Source organism: Brachyhypopomus gauderio, chromosome 7, assembly GCF_052324685.1.
Source record: "Brachyhypopomus gauderio isolate BG-103 chromosome 7, BGAUD_0.2, whole genome shotgun sequence".
Lineage (NCBI taxonomy): Eukaryota > Metazoa > Chordata > Actinopteri > Gymnotiformes > Hypopomidae > Brachyhypopomus > Brachyhypopomus gauderio.
The window spans coordinates 2,116,985-2,141,404 of NC_135217.1; the positions used below are offsets into that span (position 1 = coordinate 2,116,985).

The 24,420-nt window shown below is 40.9% G+C and overlaps 1 protein-coding gene across 1 annotated transcript in view; it reads right to left on the reverse strand.

Annotated features, from left to right (window-relative positions):
* Positions 1-23,556, reverse strand: part of LOC143518418 (uncharacterized) — a 44,518-nt gene extending 20,962 nt beyond the window's left edge. Inside the window, exon 1 of the mRNA XM_077010898.1 lies at positions 23,536-23,556. The gene's annotated coding sequence lies outside the window, so the exon portion shown is untranslated. The remainder of the gene's footprint in view (positions 1-23,535) is intronic.
* Between the last annotated feature and the right edge of the window lie 864 nt (positions 23,557-24,420).

Consider the following 24,420-nt stretch of genomic DNA (forward strand, 5'->3'; position numbering starts at 1 on the left):
GACAGAATAAAAAAATACCCTGTTGCCAATAAATTATTACACTAAATGTAAATGATTCATGAGTAGATTGTAGGGTTCTGAAATAGTGGAGGAAGATGTTATAGCTGGTTATCCTGGTGTAATTACTCTTGCTGTTTAGATATGCAGCTGAATTATTTCCATTATTATATTGTTACACTGTTACATTTTTGTGGACTTGTGGATTAGCTAAAATCCATATACAGGGTTCCCACACCTCGGTTAACATCAAATTCAAGGACCTTTCAATGACTTTCCAGGACCAACTTCCTCAAATTCAAGGACTGCACCTGGCACCATTTACCTACTGTTACCCCTGAATATGTTGTCAAAAAACAATGTTAATTCAATGCAAATTCAAAAGATCGAATGTCATTTCAAGCCATGCATCCTGAAATGTTCTGTGCATGACATTATGCACTGATTAAACGAAAATTTAATTTACACACAACATGTCTGGCAATTTAGCAGTGGACCTGTGAGAAGGTGACATTCACGTAAAGCGGCTACACATACGTTAACTACATACAGGAAACACTAGCTTTCGGTGCTGAACAAACAAACAAATTTCTCTACAGGAGAATGACCAAACTTTTGCAAAGTAAAAGTCAGCATAGGCCCTGTAGAATCAATATCATTTTAAATGAACTTGTGCTGGCAAAATAATGACACGTTGACAGTAGACAAATAATAATAACAATAATACACATATGCATATACACATACAGTACATACATAAAACACAGGAGCAAAGCCATATAATGAGATTAGAACTATAGATTTATAGGGAAATCTGGTGTGAGATGATTCTAGCATTTTCCAAGTTTTTTAATCTACTTAATGATTCTTAATTAATTAAATCATAAAGAGAAAAGAAGGCTTTTAACCACTCCACTTACTGTAGTGAATGTGGTATTTTGCTAAAAGTACGACTACATTTATGGCATCAGAGAAATCCGAACTTAAGTTTTCCGCATAAAGTAAAATGGTATCAAAAGAAAGAATGTTAAGTTTGAGATTAATCGAGTTTCTAGTGTCCATGCAAAAACTTTGTGAATATTGACATGAAAAAACTAATGCTCCTGGAATTCATCTTCTGACTTACAAAAGGTACATGAATCCACATAAAGTTTAAATCTTCTTTCAAGAAACATGGCTACAGGATATATCTTATTTATTATTTTGAAATGAGTCTCTTTTACTTTAGAAGATATGGGCCATTTGACAAGCCATTGTGGTTTTATCATTTGTATTAGGATGTTTCTTTAAAGAATCTCTTACATCTTTTGTCTCATACCATTAGTGATAAAATAATCTTGTTATTACACTTGAAGTCAACTAAGTTAGTCATTCACTTTTAACATTCAACTCTGAATATAAAATGACATTTGTGATTAATTGAATTAATGCTAAAGGAATCACTTTGCAGACTTTCTTAAAATCCTTAAAACAACTATCATATCGGATGATATTTTCCAACAAAGGATGAGAAATGTAAAACATTATAACAATCTTTTTCATAGCAATCTTTTGTAAATATTGACTTCCTACCAACTGTGCCCTATTATTCTGTGACCGCGGTCTTCATCCATGTGAAATTTCAAACCCCCCAAAATATTCAAGGACCTTCAAGGATGGCTGTCTTTTATGCCTGTTTTCAAAAACTTTCCAGGGCCTTGAACTTATTTTTTCAGATTCACAAACTTTCAAGGATTTCAAGGACCTGTGGGAACCCTGCATATAATTTATTCACATCATTAGCACTGTGCATTTGCAACAAATACAGAAACACTATACACTGCATCAGACCGTCATAACAATATGAGAGCATATTATATGTTACGCTGGGTTGAAGGAGGCACGACGAGCAGGTACGGCAACATACGTTTATTGTGCTTAACAAATAGAGGAAGTGTGGTGCAAACAGCACAATCACTCACACAACACTCACAGTGACACGCGCTTTAGACAAAGACGAGCATAAGACATTGTGCGAACGCACATTAAATAGGTGATTAACACAGACCCTCGTGATCGCAAGACAAGGCACAGGTGCGACTACGAACACGCTCACAAACGACCCACACCCTACAAACATGGACATAATGGCACACAGACAACGTAGCGACACGCCCACAAGGAGGGGTCCGGAGCTGTGACCGTGACATAAATATGCAAGCTTAAGAGCATGTGTTTGTGAGGCAGGTTATTCGTGATTATCTAGGATTATAAACATTAATAACTATGTGTTTAATTTAGTATTGAAATGTCATACTGTAATTCTGCTTAAACCTAAATAAATAAATAAATGCATAATGCAAGAAGAGACTTGGGAATGCGGTGAGCTCCTAATTCGGAACAGAAGGCTTATGTCACGTAGGGCTACGCCCCCCTCTCCTCGCCGTCACTTCCATGTCTCTGTTCCTCGTGGTTCTGTTGTTCCGTGCCCCTAGCCCTGCCTTGCTTGTCTGTTGCCCCGGTTTCTGTCTGTCTACCACACCCATGTCATGATCCTTGTCAGATGTGTCTCGTTCTGTTCCTTGTATATCAGTCCTTGTTTCGCCCATGTCCGTATCGGTGGTTTTGTTCACTCTGTCGGTTCGTGCTGTTAGCCTATTTGCATCCCTGTTCGTGAGTTCGCTCTTTTGTGCTTTCTGTTATCCGTGGTTATCTGCCTGTTCTGTGTTTCCCCGTCCTGGTTAGTTCCCTGTTTAGTATGCCTGTTTATCTTTCCTGTTCTGGCTGCCCTCCTGGTATGACCCACGCCTGTCCATTTGACCATGGTTTTGGTATTCCCTTGAATAAATCTCGCTCTCCTCAGCGTTTGTGTCCGCATGAGCTGCGTTACAGCTTATTAAGGTTTAGGTTCAGGGAAAATCAGTGTTGAGTTAGAGGACAGCAACACTAAGACGGTATGTAGAGACTAATGAGTTGTAGACGGTGCATACACACACACACACACACACACAAACATACAAACATATTCTCTCCAGTCTCACATTGGCAGTCACTACATGACATGGTTTGTCCTCATCATATCACCAGAACACACATCACTGTAAACACACCAATTCAGGGCAATTACTTTCAATTCCTGTCACAAGTGTATGAGAGAAAGTGGAACAAAACGAGTATTTAACATATAGAGTAATAACGAAAGTGAAATAAGTGTGATGTTTCACAGAGGGAAAGTGGATGAAAGGGACGGAGTGAAATATAATAATCATTAAACCCTCGAGGTCCAGTAAGAGGAGAGAGACTAAAGACCCATGAGAGCACAGAGAGAACAGCTGTAGAGGACAGAGTGGACACGTCTGTGTGCTGGAACTGTGCAGGACAACACCAGAGACTGAAGATGAAACCACAACACTGCAGGAAAACATTCAACAGTTGAGGAAGAGAAAAGAGATTCAGTAATGTAACAGCGAAGTGCTGGAAGGGAAGATGGAGAAAACTATGCAGCTGGGAGAAAAAAGACATAGCTGAGAGCTGCAGGAGTTTAATTACCAATAATAAATAACCAATAATATTTAATAACCAATTACAAGATGTCATGGATGTAAAATATACATGCAAATGTGAGGGTTTTATTTCAGTGTGAAGAAAAAACCAGTGTGAAGCTTGAACTCACATTACACATTAATGCATGAAGGTACTTGGGTCTATTGTGATTTCCTGTTTTGAAACAGAAGGCTTATTATGGTTTAGGCTCATTGAAAATTAGTATATTACAGGGAGGCGGAGTTACACAAGGGGGCGTGATCAACAGAACGAGACATGGAAAGTAAAAACAAAGACAAGCCTGAAAGACAGGAGGGGCTAAACGAGATGTAGGCAAAACCTGACAGAAGTGACGGGACACAAAGAATGTTGACTGACAAGGTGTCAATCAAAATTGAAATAGTTAAAGATTTCCAGCACGAACTCACCTTCCTTAGAGGAAGATTCACCATCTGACCAGGACTGTGTAGTGGAAATTCTCCATCACAACAACCGGGGTCTTTGTGTTAGACTGCGGTAAAGTTGGTTTCACGTTCGCATATTCGCATATTCGCATATTCGGAATTCTTTCTTCAATAATTTTAAGACAGTATCAGCAAAAGTGCCAAAATGTGCAAATTCTTATTTCTGCCAAACAAAACAAATACCTACAACTTTGTTTACGCCAGGAATATACATATTTTAAGTTGTAGACAACATTTTATTTAAAATGTAATCTTGTAACCGTCTAAGGCACCGTCTACAAATTACATTAACACGGTTAACACGGATGCAAGTGGCGGTATTAAAGGCCCCAGAGCACTGTGCACACTGTTTTTTTTTTTCCAATAATTTCAATAGCTTTTCAATAGACCATCATAAGAGCACCAAAGAAGTTTTATTAGACAAAGTGCATCCTAAATAACAGTCTATATATCAGAGTTGGGTATTCATAGCTGTTATCTATTTGTTGTAGTCAATTCTTGTCTTATTATTTCAATAGCTTTTAAATAGTCCATCATAAGACCACCAAACAAGTTCTAATATAATAAGGGCATTCTAAACAACAACCTACAACGCTTATATGTGTATTTCTACCTCTTGTCTATTTGTGGTGGTGAGTTTTTATCTTATTTTAATAGCTTTTACACGGTGCATCATAAGAGCACCAGTCAAGTTGTATTACATAAGGTGCATTCTAAACAACAACCTACAACTCAGATATGGATATTTCTAGCTCTTATCTATTTGTGGTGGTGGGTTTCTGTCTAATAATTTCAATAGTTTTTAAATGGTCCATCATAAGAGCACCAAACAAGTTGTATTACATTAAGTACATCCTATACAACAACATTAGTGGTGGGACTTTAACGCGTTAATTTCGATTAATTAATTACAGGAAAATTAACGCACTAAAAATATTAACGCATTTTAACGCATGAGACACTTTTGCACCGTGGAATGTTTCTCAGTGCACGAGTTCTAGACGTACAGATTATATGGACGCACAATAAAATGAGCATGATGGAGATGACTGAAGAGGCTACGCTGGTGGATGGGAAATTTAAATATAAGAAACTTCCAGATGGAAGTACAAACAAAAATAGTGTTATTTGCACTTTGTAGGAAGGAGTTCGCTTATCACAGGAGCACTTTCACCCTTCGTTACCACCTCAACGCAAAACATGTTGGGGCTAACGCGCAGGTCCGTAATGATAACTTATCTGCTATCACGCGTTTATACATGACGCGTCACATTATTTGCAGTGTTGTCCGCTCTCTGTGGTCGAGGATAAAGGCTTACAAGAAGCGCTGCACATTGCGTCAACTGATGCAAGTTACGAACTACCGTCCAGAAAGACAATGTCGAAGAAAATCCAGCAGCTGTATGATGAGGAAAGGGAAGTAAAACAGGTTATTGTGAAGAGCGCCACAAATGTGGCTCTGACTGGGGATCACTGCCCAGATAGCAAAATGACATTGATTCAATATTGAATCAACATCAGTCATTATCATTGAATCAACATTGATTTCTGATGTTGATTCACCATTGAAACTGCTCGTTATGTCCGACATTGAATAAATGTTGAATAAACAACCGAGGCCAACACAGAATCAACACTCATTCAATATTGAATCAACATTGATTTCTGATGTTGATTCAGCATTGAAACTGCATGTTCTGTCCAACATTCAATAAATGTTGAATAAACAACTTGGGCAAACACAAAATCAACTCTATCAATCAAAATTTAAATGCAGTACAATTGATTACATGTTTTTTTAGGTGATTCAATGTTGAGTCAAGCCATAAAACAATTTTATATATAAAAATACCCTCTCCTCCACAAAGTAAAACTCAAAACACAACTCAGTTGAATTACATTGCTTTATTTTACTAACCAAACCAACATTTTATATAACACAAGTAAACAATCTTCACGTGGTGTGGTTCAGAATTTAAGATGAAAACATACAAAAAAAAAAAAAGAAACCTTCAGACGTTCATCATCTGACACTGTTTCAATTCTTCTTCCTGGGAATGCCACCTTCTCTTTCGGGTGCATAGCGCAGCCACTTCATAACAACATCTGAGAAGGTCAGCAAGGTCAAACCTTTATGTTGTTGGCAGGCTGCAGCTAAAAGCAGACAATAAAAAAAATAACACTTTCAGGTTACGTTCAGTCTCTTAGCAATTCATTCAAATAGCAAATGGTTCACTACAATGGGCACTACAAAATATATTATGAAATTGAATAAAACCAGTAAGAGTGACAGTATACCAGTGCCAGTAATACTAGTACATTTCTTGTAGTTTATAACACCAATATAATATCCTGATCCTTAGTTATATTTTATATGAATGCCACAAGTGTTGCTGGCTCACATGAGGTGTGGAAGGTAAAAGGATTTACTGTTCACTGTTCTGTTTTTGAAATTTTTTCTCAGCTTGAGCAAACCATTAAACATTATCTCATGTCTGTACACACCACAATGGTTCCAACTCAAATGAATGCACTCTCTCTACTTTGCACTGAAAATAACATTGTTGACAGTCTGGAGTTTGATGATGTAATAGATGATTATGCCACTTCTATAGACTACTGACTGAGCAGTACTGACTATGGCTATAAACAATTCATGAGTATGACTTGGATACTGATCAGCAACAATAATAGTAATTATTTACTGATTGTGTCTGTCGGTCTGTGAGAAATTTACATTTACTGTGCTGTATGAATTTGTTCAGAGGTGTCATTTTCAGGTTCAGAAAGTAAAAGTCCTCACGAGGATTTTGCTCAGGCTTCTTGGATTGTGTTGATTCCACTAATTTTACTTGGATTGCACTAATTAGAAAATCTAGCAAGCTTGAGCAAAGTCCTGGTCAGGACTTTTACTTTCTGAACCTGGAATTGACACCTCTGAATTTGTTTAGTGTTCTGCAGTTCTGAACTCCCAAATATAACCGAACTCAACAATTGTTGGCTTGCATTTTACTTCAGACTGAAAACTGCAGGTGCAAAAGGTTGGGACGACAAAGGGGGCGTTGAATTTTTTTTGACCTTGGACACGTTGCAGCCTTTCACGTTTTTGACAAAAGCACGAGCTGGAGCATCACACACAAAAGCTGAAAGAAGTACCTGAAAAGATCTACCACAATACACAATGCCATTAGTAAGAACATGTGTCAAATCCTTTGTAAATTCCTTTAGGAACTCAAAGACACTTCCAGGTTTCCCTGCTCCACAGTATATACCAACAACAAATGGGGTTCTGGTGTAATCACAATCGAGTAGTCCAAGAATTGGCCAAAACTGTAGCCTAGAACTTTTAAACAAAGGAAGGCCATCAATGTTGAACTGCAGTTTCAGTTTGTTGACATCTGCAGGAAAAACTAGACACTTTAATCTAGAGAGCAACCCTTGTTCTAAACCAAAGTGGTAGTACTGTCTGTTTCCCATTTTACGAGTGGGTACCTTTGCTTGTGTGCCAAGGAGTGTCCTTCCATCACGTGGAAGTTTTGGGTGAAACACTTGCAGAATACACAGGAGTGCTGTAAGAGCAACCAGTGAAATTGAAAACTTTGCTGCCCACTGTTTCAAGCTCATGTAAAGCATATTGTCCTTTGGTTCATCTTCATCTGAACCACCAGCTAATTCACTAGAGAAACTGCTACCAACTGCACATTGTTCATCAGACTCTGCCATGACATCACTAGCACAGGCAGAGCTGGCTTCATTTGAAGGTGAACTCTGTGTATGTGCTTCAACAGTATTTGCACTAGCCAAATTCACAAACCTGTGCTCTTCAGTTTGGAAGCTTTCGCCCCCATGTGGTCCTGTCTCAACTGTTTTTTTAAACTCTTGCAAGATCTCGTTCTCTATCCTGCTTACTTCCCTATTTACCTTCCGTCTCTTTGACCAGTAAGAAGCCATGCTGTTTGCTGTATCATTCAATGTATCACACTTCAATAGTGAGACTTACCTCTGTTCAACACAACAAACCTGTGAATCTCTACTGTGCTTCTTTTCACCACCTGGGTTACAAAAGAAAAAAAATTGTAATAAAAAAACCAGTGTTTAAGTTTGGCATAACACATATTACATATTAGATGGCATATTACATTAGAACAATAAAAAAGGATTTTAATATAGAAATGTTGGCCTACTGAAAAGCATGTAGGCTACAGTATATGTGACGGACGTATTACGCCAGCATAATGGACGCGCAGTAACAGCGCGACGAAGTGTGTGTCAGATGAAGGACACAGACAACTCTCTTCCCGGGCAGTCGGTCTTTATTTCTGCACACAATCAGCAGTAACACCACTTAGATGCGGCTTTCGTACCCTCTCTCTCTGGCGATGTTCTAAAATTCTGCCAGAATGCACATACCCTCGATATGTACTCATGTCCACATACACACTTGAACGCTACGCCACCGAAGTGACGGTAGGCATTACTACTCAGACATGAAAAGAAAATACAACGCTACGTGATCGTATAGTGATTTAAGACAACGTGCCGTTCTTTTTACATAGCTCCGTTGACTAGCCCGGAATGGATAATATTTCAAGGAATAATTGTGAAACAAAATACAGACACTTTACAACATACCTGCACACAATCAGCAGTAACACCACTTAGATGCGGCTTTCGTACCCTCTCTCTGGCAATAAAAACATTTGTCTAGTGAGTGATTTCAATGGCGGAGTCCGCTAGCATAGCGTGGTTAAGTCTCGAAGGTTTTAAACAATCAAAACGCTTCGCTACACAGAAAAATCTCATATTGGTTCGATGCTACTAATGTTAAAGAAGAGCATGTATTAAACCTATAAGTTATTAAATTATTATCTGACTTGAAATGGTGAAATCATTTCTGGCGCTCATTTTCACGACTCACCTCTGGCGATGTTCTAAAATTCTGCCAGAATGCGGAAAGCCAGAGGAACAAAACGCGCGAAAGTAGTTACGTAGCTGACTGGCAGGAGGTTGTTATTGTATAACAGAAGTATACAACTTGTAATGAACAATGAAATGTTAGAAAGAAAAGAAACAATTAGATTTGACGGACTGACACCTTGCAATTTTGGCTGAATTAATTCATAAATCGCTAGGCACATTTTTAACTCCGTTACACCCACCCCCACTGAATTCTGCCAAAATTACATGCACATGGTAAACATCAAATACATACGCAGGTTACATACAATACCACAGTACCAAAGGGCGTGTCAAAACCGACTGCCTACTATCAAAAGTGTCCCATGAGGACGAAGCGGCAAGAGAGGAGCGCCAGTCTCTCAAGCCAACCACAGGCTGTAGGATGCCTTCTACACCCCACACCACCCCAATCAGTATGCACCATCAGGCCGCTTATCAGTCAACTAAATTAGCAACTCTAATAGCAGAATCAGGCGGGAAAAGAAAGGAGAGAAGAGAAAAAAAAAATAGAACAAAACATAGCCCTAAAGTGAGCACAATAGCAATAACTTGCTCCCTAATGTCTGAACAATTGAAACATCGACCTGCAAACGGCCTTAACATTATTTTTGGCATCACTGACGACATCTTGCCTAGACATAGTGTGTATTAATCGGCTCGCTGGCCTGACAATACGACCATAACGAGACCTGACAACTGTGAAAGTGTGTGTGCCCTCAATCTGAGTGTCGGGTACTACTGAGTGCGAGTCAGACAAGGTTTCAGGCTGATCGGCTGTATGGCCAAGAGGTTCCTGATCAGTAAATAGAGAGGCGACGTCATCAAAGGAAGCTGCAGTGCCTGAATAATCTGAATGGTCACTTGCACTGATATTGCTCTCAGGGGTAGTGGCAGGACCTGCTAGTGGTGACTCCTCTAGCCATTTCAGGGTTCTACCTTCAGGGCTGGAGTGCTCCTGGATTCCCTCAGGCTCAGGAATAGGGTCCGCGCCGCTTCCCACAGACGGGCACTGCGTCGCTCTTCCATTAGAGTCACATAAGCCTCCCTGCAGACCATTACATGCCGCAGTCACGCGATCACACTCTGCAAGTCGTTCACCACTCGGTTGCTCAACACTTCGGTCAAGAGGACCATCATGAAGTGTGCTTGTTGGATGGGCAGTGTGGTCACTGTGGTCGGAACTGGAGTCAAATGATAATGAATCAGGCAGCACACTGTCCTCAGCAATTGGCAGGAAGTTCGCCAACAACAACAAGTTGCGATGTACCACCCTTTCTTGCCCAGTAACTGTGTTGCGAATCTTAAATGTGTGTGTCTCGGGATTTGCGTCTACCACAGTGTAAATTATTGACTCCCAGCGATCTGCAACTTTTCTTTTTCCCCTCTCTGTCTTATTGGCCAAGAGCACCCGATCGTCCACCTCAATCGTCGGCCCCTTCACTCTGCGATTATAGATCTCAGCATGGCGACTCTGTTCCTTCGAGGCATGTTTTTGGGCAATCAGCATGGCCTCCTTGAGAACATTTGACAAAGATGCAACATATTTGCCATAATCAGCCACTACTGGATCATGCAGGACGCTTCTAAACATGACATCCACAGGGAGACGCGGGATCCTGCCAAACATCAAATAAAAAGGCGCATATCCTGTTGTCTCATGGGCTGTACAATTGTACATGAATGTAAGCGTCTGCAAACGTCTATGCCAGTCAAGCTTTTTGCATGGGCTAAGAGCTCGGATCATATTTCCAAGGGTCCTGTTGAAGCGCTCAACACTGCCGTTACCCATAGGGTGATAGGGGGTTGTGTGAGATTTTCTCACTCCAGAAACTTTGAGTAGTTCACTGATCAACTGGCTCTCAAAGCTGGCCCCTTGATCAGAATGAATCCTCTCTGGGAAGCCATACACGCAGAAATACTTATCCCACAGAACTCTGGCTACCTGTTCGGCGGATTGGTTTTTGCAGAGAAAGGCTTGCGCCAGCCTAGTGAAGTGGTCAGTGATGACCAGCACGTCAACAGACTTGTTGTTAGAATTCTCTGCTGACCAAAAGTCAATACAGACCAGCTGTAGCGGTCGTGATGTAATAATGTTCTCCAAAGGTGCTCGACCATCTGGCTCTGCGGTTTTACTAACCACACACCGATGGCAGTGGCGGACGTAATCTCTCACATCTCGGTCCAGATGTATCCAAAAGAATCTCTGCCTCGCTAAACTGAGGCTTCTGAATTGACCCTGGTGTCCCACATGGTCATGAATGCCTCTCAGGACCTCGTCTTTGAGCGAACTTGGGACAACAAACTGGAAACGTTTGGTTTTTGAGAGCTGATCCCTGGATATCCTGTAGAGAATCCCATCACTGGCTACGAGTTTCTCCCAGTGTTTCAAGTATCTCAGGACCGGCATCGCCTCTCTCGCCCTCTCGCGTCTAGACGGTCTGCGGCGTCTTTCCACGTACATCAGTACCCTGGAGAGGATCTTGTCTTTGACCTGAGCCTCACGGAGCTCTTTTGCCGAGTAGGCAGGTAAGGCATCGTGACCTGTGTGGACCATCTGAGGTAAGTGGTTCAAAGCCTCGATGGCACGAGATCTGACACCAGTGTCCCACTCTTTATGAGAGTTTAAAGCTGCGGACACATCATCATTGCTCACGGTCTTAAGACACGGTACTCTCTGCGGTGAACTCTGTAGCTTGTCCGGGAGGTCAGTTGACCATCTGAAGGCATCCTGAACTGTGGCATTGGACACCACGTTGGCATCTAGGATAATTTTAGGAAATGGCTCATGCAATAGTCTATAGCCCACATTTGACTTCACAAAGGGCACTCGGCTTAGGGCATCTGCAATAACATTCTGGGGACCTGGAATGTACTTAATGTCAAAATTATATGAGGCCAGCTTAGCCACCCAGCGCTGCTCACAGCAGTCCAGTTTGGGTTTTGACATAATATGGGTCAACGGATTATTATCTGTGAAAACTGTGAATTTGTGTCCCTTTAGCCAATGGCTAAATTTATCGCATATAGACCACTTCAGGGCTAGGAATTCCAATCGGTGGGCTGGATAATTTTTCTGAGACCGCGACAATGATTTACTTGCAAACGCTATAGGTCTGGCACTACTACAGTCAGTCTGCACCTGTGACAGCACAGCGCCTATGCCATCCTGCGATGCATCGGTTGACAACAAGAATGGGCGGCTGAAGTCGGGGTGAGCCAGGACTGCTGTATCAACAAGTGATTCTCTCAGCTTATCAAACGCCTGCTGGCACTCGGGCGTCCAGTCTGTTGGTTTAAGCCTTCTTGAAGGAGACATTCGCTCAGGCTTACGTGCACCTCTATACTTTCTCTTTTGGCCAGATAGCAGTTCAAATAGCGGCTTGGCTATGGAAGAGAAATTCGGCACGAAATGTTGGTAATAATTGACAACACCAAGGAAAGATCTAACACGTCTCTGGCAGGGCGTTACGCCATCCTGCTCCATAAGGTCAGCACTGGTCAGCTTTGCGACACTCTCAACCTTTTCAGGGTCAGTGGAGACACCTTCCACATTAATTATATGTCCAAGGAACTTAACAGAGTTCCGGAGAAAGAAACATTTCTTGGGAGCCAGCTTCAAATTATGAATACGTAGTCTGGTAAACACTAGCTCTAAACGTTCAAGAGCAACTGTCTCATTTGGACCAAAAACCAGTAAATCATCCAAGTAGCACAGTAGGCTCATGAAATTCTGATCCCCAAAGATGCTCATCATCATCCGCATGAAGCTTGCAGGACTGTTACAGAGCCCTTGGGGAAGGCGATTGTATTCATACAGCCCCATTGGTGTGGTGAAAGCTGAATACTTTCTATCCTCCTCATGAAGCGGCATGTTATAAAATCCCGAAGTGAGGTCCATCGTGCTGAACAGAGAATTGCCCCCAAGCGCAGCCAGGCAATCTGCCTGATGAGGGAGGGGATGTGCATCTTTCAAGGTCCTCTTATTAAGCCACCGGAAGTCTGTGCACACACGCAAATCTCCGTTCTTCTTCCAGACCAGCACCAGAGGAGATGCGTATTCGCTGGTCGACTTGCGGATTATTTCACGCTCCTCCATCTCATTCAGGACCCTGCGTAACTCCTGGTACTGACTAGGCGGCACCCTCCTGAACGGGAGGCGAAACGGCTTGTGGTCAGAGAGGTGAATCCTGTGCACGAATCCCCTGGATTCCCCACAGTCGAGGTGGTGACGAGAGAAGACATCCTCATAGCGTAGAATGAGGTCAGCGAGTTGAGACTTACACTGCTCAGACACATCACAGGAGGAAACATCCAGTCCACCCAGTCCAATTTGCTGGAGTCTCTCGCGTGCATTGCTTGAATTTGTCAGGCCACTCACTGTAGGAATGTTTGAGGCCGCCTGAGGGCAGCACATTAGTGAAGCAGCAGAACGCTCTGGATTAGCATCATCCATGTCTTCCAATGCCATGCATGGGAACACATCGGCAAGCTTTGCATTGCGTCTAATCGTCACTGGGTGGTCTGACATGTTAATGAGTTTGAGAGGAACCGATCCATCTCCCCAAAGAGTTGTGACAACTCTTGCTACTAAAATGTGTCTAGGGACCGAATGGGAAGAGGAGGGCTCAGTCAGCACAGCACTGCCTGGGGACACTACGGACGTCTTAGGCAATCTACCCCAAACAAGATACTCCTTGCCGGGGTCAAGACACATAGCGGAATTGGCTCTGACTGTCCCGACCTTATCAGGAATCGTATCACCTCTCCAGCGATGCAGGCCCGCTAACATTGACAGGAACTGTTCAGATTCTGGGTCTGTATTGGAGGATGGGGACGACATAGCTGCCCAATAGTTGGCACATTTTTTAGACTGACGAAGCACGTGCTTTATCACATTAGTCCCCAAGATCAAGTCATCGTGCTGGCCTTGGACAACCAAAGTAGGAACGACCATCTCACAGCCATACACTTCCATTTCAATATTATAAACAGACTTGGCCTTCACTTGTGCACCCCCGCAACCCACAAGCATGATATCTGTGTCAAATTTGTCCTGCACGCATAACAGTCCAGCGTCAATGAGTCTCAGCTCTACCGCCTCACTCATGGTGCAGGCCATAGAGCCACTGTCTAGCATTGCTCCTAAGGTGAGCTTCCTTCCAATAATTACAGGCGTATAGAATAGGCTGTCACTTCTACCAACTACACACGTGTTCTGGAAAATAACATCATGTGAGCTTAGTCTTGCCGTCTCGTAAATCATCTCTGCATCGAGTCCTCTCTCGCGGGAGTTCCCATGAACACCTGTACGGCCTCCCTCCACATACAGGTCGGCTAGTTTCCCTCACGCGAGGTTGTCTGAGAGGAAACCCTATTACCGCATTCACTGCGAGAATGACCAGGGGCGAAGCATCTAAAGCACAACCTTTCCTTGAGACAGTGGGCCTTCGTGGTATGAGTCTTCAGTTTGCAAACTAGACATGCCCTATCAGCTGAATTAGGATGAGATCTAACCTCATTCCTAGGAAGGGGATTAGCCCGCTGCTGCACCTTGTCCAGCACTTGTTCCAGCATACCCATCATACGACTCAACATCATCTCCTCTGACTGGAGAGCATTTTGGGCTAGGTGAGGAGCCTGCTGGGAATAAGGAACATGGCAGTGAGTTTGGGTAGGGACAGTGGCCAGGCACGGTAGGGTGTTGGCCGAGCATGGTCCAGTCAGCTGACTAATGGCATGAGACTCGTGCGTCTGGGAGCATGAAGGCTGTCCATGAAGCGCCATGGTATGACTTTTGAACTTAGGGACTCCATCGTGACTTGTGTTTGCCCTCTGCTCACGCCGGTATTCATCTATCCTCTTTTGTATGTCTTTTGCAGTCCAGTCACTAATCGGCTTGCATCTAAACGTCAAGGATAACTCTGGATCAGGACAGTGTTTAACAAACATTCGGGCTACTTCTTCACTGATATTGTCCATTCTCCGACCTTGTCTGCGTAGGCCTTCATCAGCTAGATCAGCAGCTTTGTTTAGTCTGATCCAGTAATCAACTGGATTCTCCCTAGGTTTGGGCAGTGTGGAGTAAAAATCGGCTAGGGGTAGACAGGATGGAGCATCACTGAAATATCGCAGGAGTAGAGTATAAATAATCTCTGGGTTCTGTCGTACATCCAACGAATCATCACAACGCAAGCCGATTTTTACAACATCCTTGGCTTTGCCTACCAACCGGCTCATAATCTCCTCAGCCTGATCAGAAACTGGGCACTTCTGTTTTCTTAGGAAAGCTTTTGTCATGTCAATCCATTCACAGACAGAAAAATTATCAGAGCCATCCCCTCTAAATCTGAGCGGTTCTTTTTCCGACACGACATGCACAGACAGTTGGGGCGCTGCATGACTAGTGCTATTTGTGTCAGAAAATCCCTCAGTGCTTGTATTCCCTTGTGAAGCATTGTGTGGGGAGCTACTAGTGTTAATGACACCTGCTGACATAAGCTTAGATACAATAGACTCGCCTATCTGGACACCTAGTTGGCCTACCATGTCAGTGAGTTGATGCAGCGCCGAATCAGCTCCATCATTACTGGGTGTGGAAGCGTGTGGGCCCTCTCTCAAGAACTGTCCTGCTCGTGAAATACCAGAGTCCTGACTACGGCAAACGCCTCTGGCACCCTCAGTCTTCGAACCTGAGGAACCTACTCCACAACCATGAAAAGCACTGGGGCCAACACCACTATCTTCCAAACCGTAAAACAAAGCACCCCTCCCCCTTGGAACAAAGGGACTATACACCGCATCGCTCTGAGGCCCTGGCAAGGAATCCTGAGACATGGTCACAAATTTAGGAAACGACGTAGCAGTAATAAACAGTAAGAACAACAACAAAAAAAAAGGATGAAAACGAGGGCTAATAGCAATACACAGCTTGAAATGTTACATGTACTGTACAATAAATGTCCTTTTTTTTCAATATATTTAACAAAAAAAAAATATTACTATAAATATAAACCTTCAACAATCTAAAATTTTCAACAACAAGGTATGGAGGCAAACAGTCCCTCGATCAACCGACACAACCTGACCGGCTAGATGATTGACTCCAGTCCTCACGTCCTGCGTTGCAACCACACGGCGATCTGCGTAGAGCTGATCTTGAGATCCGAGAAGTCACGGCACCAGTGTGACGGACGTATTACGCCAGCATAATGGACGCGCAGTAACAGCGCGACGAAGTGTGTGTCAGATGAAGGACACAGACAACTCTCTTCCCGGGCAGTCGGTCTTTATTTCTGCACACAATCAGCAGTAACACCACTTAGATGCGGCTTTCGTACCCTCTCTCTCTGGCGATGTTCTAAAATTCTGCCAGAATGCACATACCCTCGATATGTACTCATGTCCACATACACACTTGAACGCTACGCCACCGAAGTGACGGTAGGCATTACTACTCAGACATGAAAAGAAAATACAACGCTACGTGATCGTATAGTGATTTAAGACAACGTGCCGTTCTTTTTACATAGCTCCGTTGACTAGCCCGGAATGGATAATATTTCAAGGAATAATTGTGAAACAAAATACAGACACTTTACAACATACCTGCACACAATCAGCAGTAACACCACTTAGATGCGGCTTTCGTACCCTCTCTCTGGCAATAAAAACATTTGTCTAGTGAGTGATTTCAATGGCGGAGTCCGCTAGCATAGCGTGGTTAAGTCTCGAAGGTTTTAAACAATCAAAACGCTTCGCTACACAGAAAAATCTCATATTGGTTCGATGCTACTAATGTTAAAGAAGAGCATGTATTAAACCTATAAGTTATTAAATTATTATCTGACTTGAAATGGTGAAATCATTTCTGGCGCTCATTTTCACGACTCACCTCTGGCGATGTTCTAAAATTCTGCCAGAATGCGGAAAGCCAGAGGAACAAAACGCGCGAAAGTAGTTACGTAGCTGACTGGCAGGAGGTTGTTATTGTATAACAGAAGTATACAACTTGTAATGAACAATGAAATGTTAGAAAGAAAAGAAACAATTAGATTTGACGGACTGACACCTTGCAATTTTGGCTGAATTAATTCATAAATCGCTAGGCACATTTTTAACTCCGTTACATATATACACTCAATACTTGGTCGGGGCTCCTTTTACATGAGTTACTACATCAGTGTGGCAGCTTCTTGAACTGAGGTGTTAGAGAAGCCCAGCATTTTTGTGTTATGGAGTGCCAACATTTCTGTATTAACTGTACAATGTAATAAATTCACTTTTTGATGATATTCAAATGTATTGAGTTTCTCTGGTAAATAGCATTTTAGTTATTTACCCTGCAAATGAAACACTATATTTAATATTAGAGATGGAAAGATCGGTATCGGCTGATTTTCAAACAAAATACACGTTCGGCAGATTTTACAAATGGTTATTTGTATGTGACTATATTCTTAAACTATCATACGGTGAACACAGAGTTATGTACCTAGCTAGCTATACAGCTAGTTACCCTCAAGTATCTGAAGCAGATATGAAGAAATGACATTTATAGCTCGTAGCTAAAATGAGGCTATTCAAGCTAGTTAGCTAGCATTCGCTAGTTAGCAAACTAGCTAGTTAGCTAGCAAACTAATGTTTAACGTCTGCTTTTCGACACTGGTAAACTAAGGCTAAAGAAAAAAATTCATATTAATTATTCTTTTAGAATTTAAATTACTAAAATTACTAAAGAAAAGATGGCAAGCTAGCCTAAACAGCCGTTACCTACCTGTCACGACGCGCGCTCCTCTGTTCTGTGGAAAATTCCAGAAGGCCAGCTCCAAAGGGGAGGGGCATGTGCGTAGAGGCTGTTGATGTGACTGGTCCACTCACCAGCATTTATTAAATACATTTTATTTATTATACCACTAATATATATTGTACCTTTGATAGTGACTCAAAATAATAACTTAAATAATGAGAATATCTCTAAATAATGACATAGAAATTCACTTTATAATCAAAACAAATAGATTTTTTTTATATTTTACATGGCAAAAATAGGCTTTTATATATGTGCAAATGCTGTGTCTTGCACAATGCAAGTAGATGGCAGTATGTCTTTTCTTAATTCTAAAAACTTTATATAAATGTCCTTATATTGAAAAGGAAGGGGAAAATTTTGCCCCAGTCTTTTCATGTATTTTATTTAATTTTCTGTGTTGCTTGCTCAAATTCAATTATATATATATATATATATATATATATATATATATATATATATATATATATATATATATATATATAATTTAATGTGTACGTATGTGTGTACACATTTTACATACGATATAGGTCAAGTAATTGCATTGCGTTGTTGATCATAACCAATCAAAATGTTGATTCAATGTCATCTTTTCAATGTTGAATCACAGTTAAGACTTCAACCCAATAACAATATTGATTTATAGTTGATTTATGGTCATCAACCAAAACCAACCAAAAAAACCCAAAATCAACATTGATTCAATGTTCCTTTGCTATCTGGGTGGACCTCTGTTATGCCTGGTTCACACTACACGACTTTTCAGTCGTCAGGTTTTTGTGCCGTCCGCACTACACGACTGGTTGTGCTGTAATCGCGAGTCTTTCAGTTGTTGTGGCTTTCACACTACATGACTGATCGGCGACGCGGGCTCACGAATTACACGACTGGGGAACGACTGGGGAATCGCCGACTCATCTGGCTGCCGTCCAAAAACACGAGAACACGAAAACGAAACTCTCCCAGAACCAGCAACACCACGTAGAAGGAAAAAACAATGTACATGTACTCCACATTTTCGTTATTATTATTATTTTTTACCATTTAAACACTCCATAGTCCCAAGTTGCCAGAATTATTTCATCTCTCCGTTGCAGTGAACATAGATATAATCAATCACACTATTTCTCAAGTGCTGTCACAATAACTTAAACACAGTGTTGTAGTAAAGTTGTATGAAGTTAGACGCTGCTGTTGACTCTCAGTCAATGGACACAGATATGGGTATTTCTACCTCTTATCTATTTGTGGTGGTGAGTTTTTATCTTATAATTTCAATAGCTTTTAAACAGACCATCATGAGACCATAAAACAAGTTCTTATATATTAAAGGCATCCTAAACAAAAACCTACAACCCTTATATGTGTATTTCTACCTCTTGTCTATTTGGGGTGGTGAGTTTTAATGTTATAAGTTCAATAGCTTTTAAACAGTCCATCATAAGACCGCTAAACAAGTTATTTTACCCACAGTGCACCCTAAAGAACAACCTACAACTCTAACATGGGTATTTCTATGGAAGAAAAATAGTTCCATCGGATTTTGAATTCGTATTTGAAGCACTGAATTTGTTTGCCCTTGAATTTGAAGCTCTGAATTTTTTTTGCACTGAAATTATGCATCTGAATTTTGTTGCCTTTGAATTTAATGCTTATTAAAATACAATGAAAAAAAATTCGGGCGTTAAAAAATTCAAAAGATTTTTTTTCAAGTTGCTCGAATTCGATTGGTCAAATTTGGCTCACAAAATACGCGTGCAAAATTTCGCGTGCTAAAATACGAGTTCAAAGATATTCAGAGTAAACATCCGGGACACAAAGGATGAGCAATCGATTCAAGACTCCAATCGAACCAAATCCAACCAATCACCCTCCACTGGTCACGGCGCTGTTTGAAGCCACAGGCGGAGAGAGAGTGAGTTATGTCGGCGCACGGGATCGGCTCCTCTTCGGTGAGTGTATTTACTCCTTTATTTGTCTATTGTGGTGTTTTTAAGATTCAGTAAGATACAGTAAACGACGTGTTGCACATCAGAGGTTTGCGCTGGACTGATCTTTTTTTTTAACTCGCTATGTAGTCAACATAGCTGCGTATGTGTGTGTCCGTCAGTCCACACTGTGCTTTATGATATTATATTGATCATAAAATCATTACATTCGTTTATTACTTCCTTACCAGTCGAGTAGTTTACAGTTGTTTTCAACTGTCTCCGTGGGGTAATGGTTAGTGACGAGAGCTTCGGACAAAACGGACCTGACGAGCGATTTGTTTTTTAAAATTATTATTATATGTATAAAATCTTTCTCTCTGAGTTTACTTTTGGATAAGGAATTTATTTTTTCATTTTCTCTTCTGTTTATTACTCTAAACAGGTAGTTGGACGTGTCACAAGACAGATCAAGCAGTTAATGCCCGGTTCACACTACACGATTTTAGGCTGGTTTTTCAGTCGCCGACTGATCGGCGACAGAAACTGTGGTCGGAGGCAAATCGGCGATCACTCGTGTGAACTGCTGAAAGACGCTCGCCGAGCCGTCGCCGACTCGTCGCAGACGACCGGCAGATATCTAGCATGTTTAATATCAGTCGGCGACTGAGAGTCGGCAGCAGCGTCTAGCTACAGCCAATGGGAACGCGGAGAGAGAACCGCGGCACCGCTGAAGATATCTCTGAAGAATGTAAAAAACTTTCAAGAATGCTTTCAAAACAGTAACCCAGCAAACACACAAACTCTTCACCTTTCTTACAACTTTACTACAACACTGTGTTTAAGTTATTGTGACAGCACTGGAGAAATAGTGCGATTGATTATATCTATGTTCACTGCAACGGAGAGATGAAATAATTCTGGCAACTTGGGACTATGGAGTGTTTAAACGGTAAAAAAAATTATAATAACGAAAATGTGGAGTACATGTACATTGTTTTTTTCTTCTATGTGGTGTTGCTGGTTCTGGCGAGAGTTTCGTTTTCGTGTTCTCGTGTTTTTGGACGGCAGCCAGATGAGTCGGCGATTCCCCATTTCCCCAGTCGTGTAATTCGTGAGCCCGCGTCGCCGATCAGTCATAGTAGTGCGGACGGCACAAAAACCTGACGACTGAAAAGTCGTGTAGTGTGAACCGGGCATTAGACGAGGGATTAAAGAATCCCCAATGTGGACAGTGCTCACTCGACGACCTGACAGTGGCCTTGCTTTTTCCAAAAGGGGCAGAAGGGAATTTGACTAACTCTGTTATGTTTGATATCATTTTTGAAAACTTCAACTCTTAATAAAATGAAAGTGAGTCAAGCATGAGTTTTAATTAGTTTTATTTTCTGTGGTGTATAATTTTTACCTTTATGTCAAACATCAGAATAACAAAATTGGGCAATCAAACAACTTTTGATTGTATCCATTTACTGCAATGTCTCCTACACTGTAAATAATTTAAAAAAGTAATGAAGCTGCATCTCAGTTTTTTTATTGTTTTTTTTATTACTCAAACTAAAACTGATGACAAAATTTGCCATTAATTTTTCATTCATATGGTCTTAACTTTGTAAAGATGTGTTATTTTATTCCAATTCTCAGACCAGTTGTTTCAAATAGACAGGAAATTCTCACAAAACTGGACAGCAGAAATGTAAAGATCACAGCCAGAGGACTGGGATGCAGCTCCTATGTTAACTGCATCTCTCAAAGCTGTCATCTGTTCATCTGTCAGTGGGCATTCTGTGTGAGGGACAATGATTTTTGAGTGGTCATCAATGGGAAGTCCGTTGTTGTCCCACTCAATATTGGGAATCTCCATTCCCTACAAATAAGTTGTATACACTTATGTGGATAAAATAGCCACTTCCAAACTTTATACATAAACCACACTATTTGTTAAAATCATATTACACTTTCATGTACCTCTGTGCTATCTGCTGCAGGAATTGGGTGATGTGAATGACCCAGCACCCACAGTTGATTAGGGGTCATGTGGCTCTCTGTTCTTATTGGATGATTGTCCCAACCACTACAAAAAGTATCTAGGTCTTCCTGCAGGCATGGTAGGAACACATAGTGGCAACAGAAGATGTGTGTGATGTTGGAAATGTTGAGCCCTCTCCTTCAAGGTAATGGAGAACATCATAGTAGATGCTTGTTACAACGACCCATAGACTTCACCACAGCCTTTTAATCCTGGAATATGATCAAACTGAAATACCTTGTATTAAAAATAACAAAACAACTTGCACTCAAGTTCTGAAACTTCTACTTCAAAAAAGGGCGTCGCCCCCTCAGGCGAGGTGTCCCGCCCCCTCAATTTAAATAATAAGACCCATTTATTTTACTATTGCTACCGCCCCCTCGCTCGCTCAACAATCGTCACACGCCGCCACCCCCACTGAATATGTCCTGGCACCGGTCCAGTATATATATAAATGAATAAAAAATATTAATTATAACAAATCGCTCATCAGTCGCGGGTATCGAACCCAGGCCCGTTTTGTCCGAAGCTTTCGTCACTAACCATTACCCCACGGAGACAGTTGAAAACAACTGTAAACTACTCGACTGGTAAGGAAGTAATAAACGAATGTAATGATTTTATGATCAATATAATATCATAAAGCACAGTGTGGACTGACGGACACACACATACGCAGCTATGTTGACTACATAGCGAGTTAAAAAAAAAGATCAGTCCAGCGCAAACCTCTGATGTGCAACACGTCGTTTACTGTATCTTACTGAATCTTAAAAACACCACAATAGACAAATAAAGGAGTAAATACACTCACCGAAGAGGAGCCGATCCCGTGCGCCGACATAACTCACTCTCTCTCCGCCTGTGGCTTCAAACAGCGCCGTGACCAGTGGAGGGTGATTGGTTGGATTTGGTTCGATTGGAGTCTTGAATCGATTGCTCATCCTTTGTGTCCCGGATGTTTACTCTGAATATCTTTGAACTCGTATTTTAGCACGCGAAATTTTGCACGCGTATTTTGTGAGCCAAATTTGACCAATCGAATTCGAGCAACTTGAAAAAAAATCTTTTGAATTTTTTAACGCCCGAATTTTTTTTCATTGTATTTTAATAAGCATTAAATTCAAAGGCAACAAAATTCAGATGCATAATTTCAGTGCAAAAAAAATTCAGAGCTTCAAATTCAAGGGCAAACAAATTCAGTGCTTCAAATACGAATTCAAAATCCGATGGAACTATTTTTCTTCCATATATTTCTACCTCTTGTCTTTTTGTGGGGGTGAGTTTTAATCTAAGAATTTCAATAGCTTTTAAACAGTGCATCATAAGTGCACCAATCAAGTTGTATTAAATAAAGGGCATTCTAAGCAACAACCTACAACTCAGATATGGGTATTTCTACCTCTTTCCTATTTGTGGTGGTGAGTTTTAGTCTAAGAATTTCAATAGCTTTTAAACGGTGCATCATAAGTCCACGAAACAAGTTCTTATATATATAAAGGGCATCCTAAGCAACAACCTACAACTCAGATATGGCTATTTCTACCTATTGTCTGTTTGTAGTGGTGAGTTTTAATCTTATAATTTTAATAGCTTTTAAATGGTGCATCATAAGTGCATCAATCAAGTTCTACTACATAAAGTGCATCCTAAGCAACAATCTACAACACAGATATTATACCTCTTACCTCTTTGTGGTGGTGAGTTTTAATCTAAGAATTTCAATAGCTTTTAAGTGGTCCATCATAAGAGCACCAAACTAGTTGTATTACATAAAGGGCATCCTAAACAACAATCTACAACTAAGATATGGGTATTTCTATCTCTTACCTATTTGTGGTGGTGAGTTTTTATCTTATAATTTCAATAGCTTTAAAACGGTCCATCATAAGATCAAAAAACCACTTGTTATATATTAAGGCCATCTTAAGCAACAACCTACAACTCCGATATGGATATTTCTACCTCTTACCTATTTGTGGTGGTGAGTTTTTATCTTATAATTTCAATAGCTTTAAAACTGTCCATCATAAGATCATAAAATCACTTGTTATATATTAAGGGCATCTTAAGCAACAACCTACAACTCCCATATGGATATTTCTACCTCTTACCTATTTGTGGTGGTGAGTTTTTATCTTATAAATTCAATAACTTTTAAACGGTCCATCATTAGACCATAAAACAAGTTGTTATATATTAAGGGAATCTTATACAACAACCTACAACTCAAATATGGTTATTTCTACCTCTTGTCTATTTGTGGTTGTGAGTTTTTATCTTATTATTTCAATAGCTTTTAAGTAGTCCATCAAAAGAGCACCAACCAAGTTGTATTACACAAAGGGCATCCTAAACAACAACCTACAACTCTTATATAGGTATTTGTACCTTGCACCAATTTGAGGTACTCAGACTTTATATGGTCCATCATAAGAGCACTAAACAAGTTGTATTACACAAAGTGCATCCTAAACAACAACCTACATCTCAGACATGGGTATTTGCAGGTGCTGTTCATAAAATCAGAGTATTATGAAAAGCTATTGAAATAATTAGATAAAAACTCACCACCACTATTAGGTAAGAGGTAGAAATACCCATATCCGAGTTGTAGGTTGCTGGTCATCATGGACTTAATGTAATACAACTTGTTTGGTGCTCTTATGATGGACCGTTTAAAAGCTATTGAAATTATTAGACAGAAACTCACCA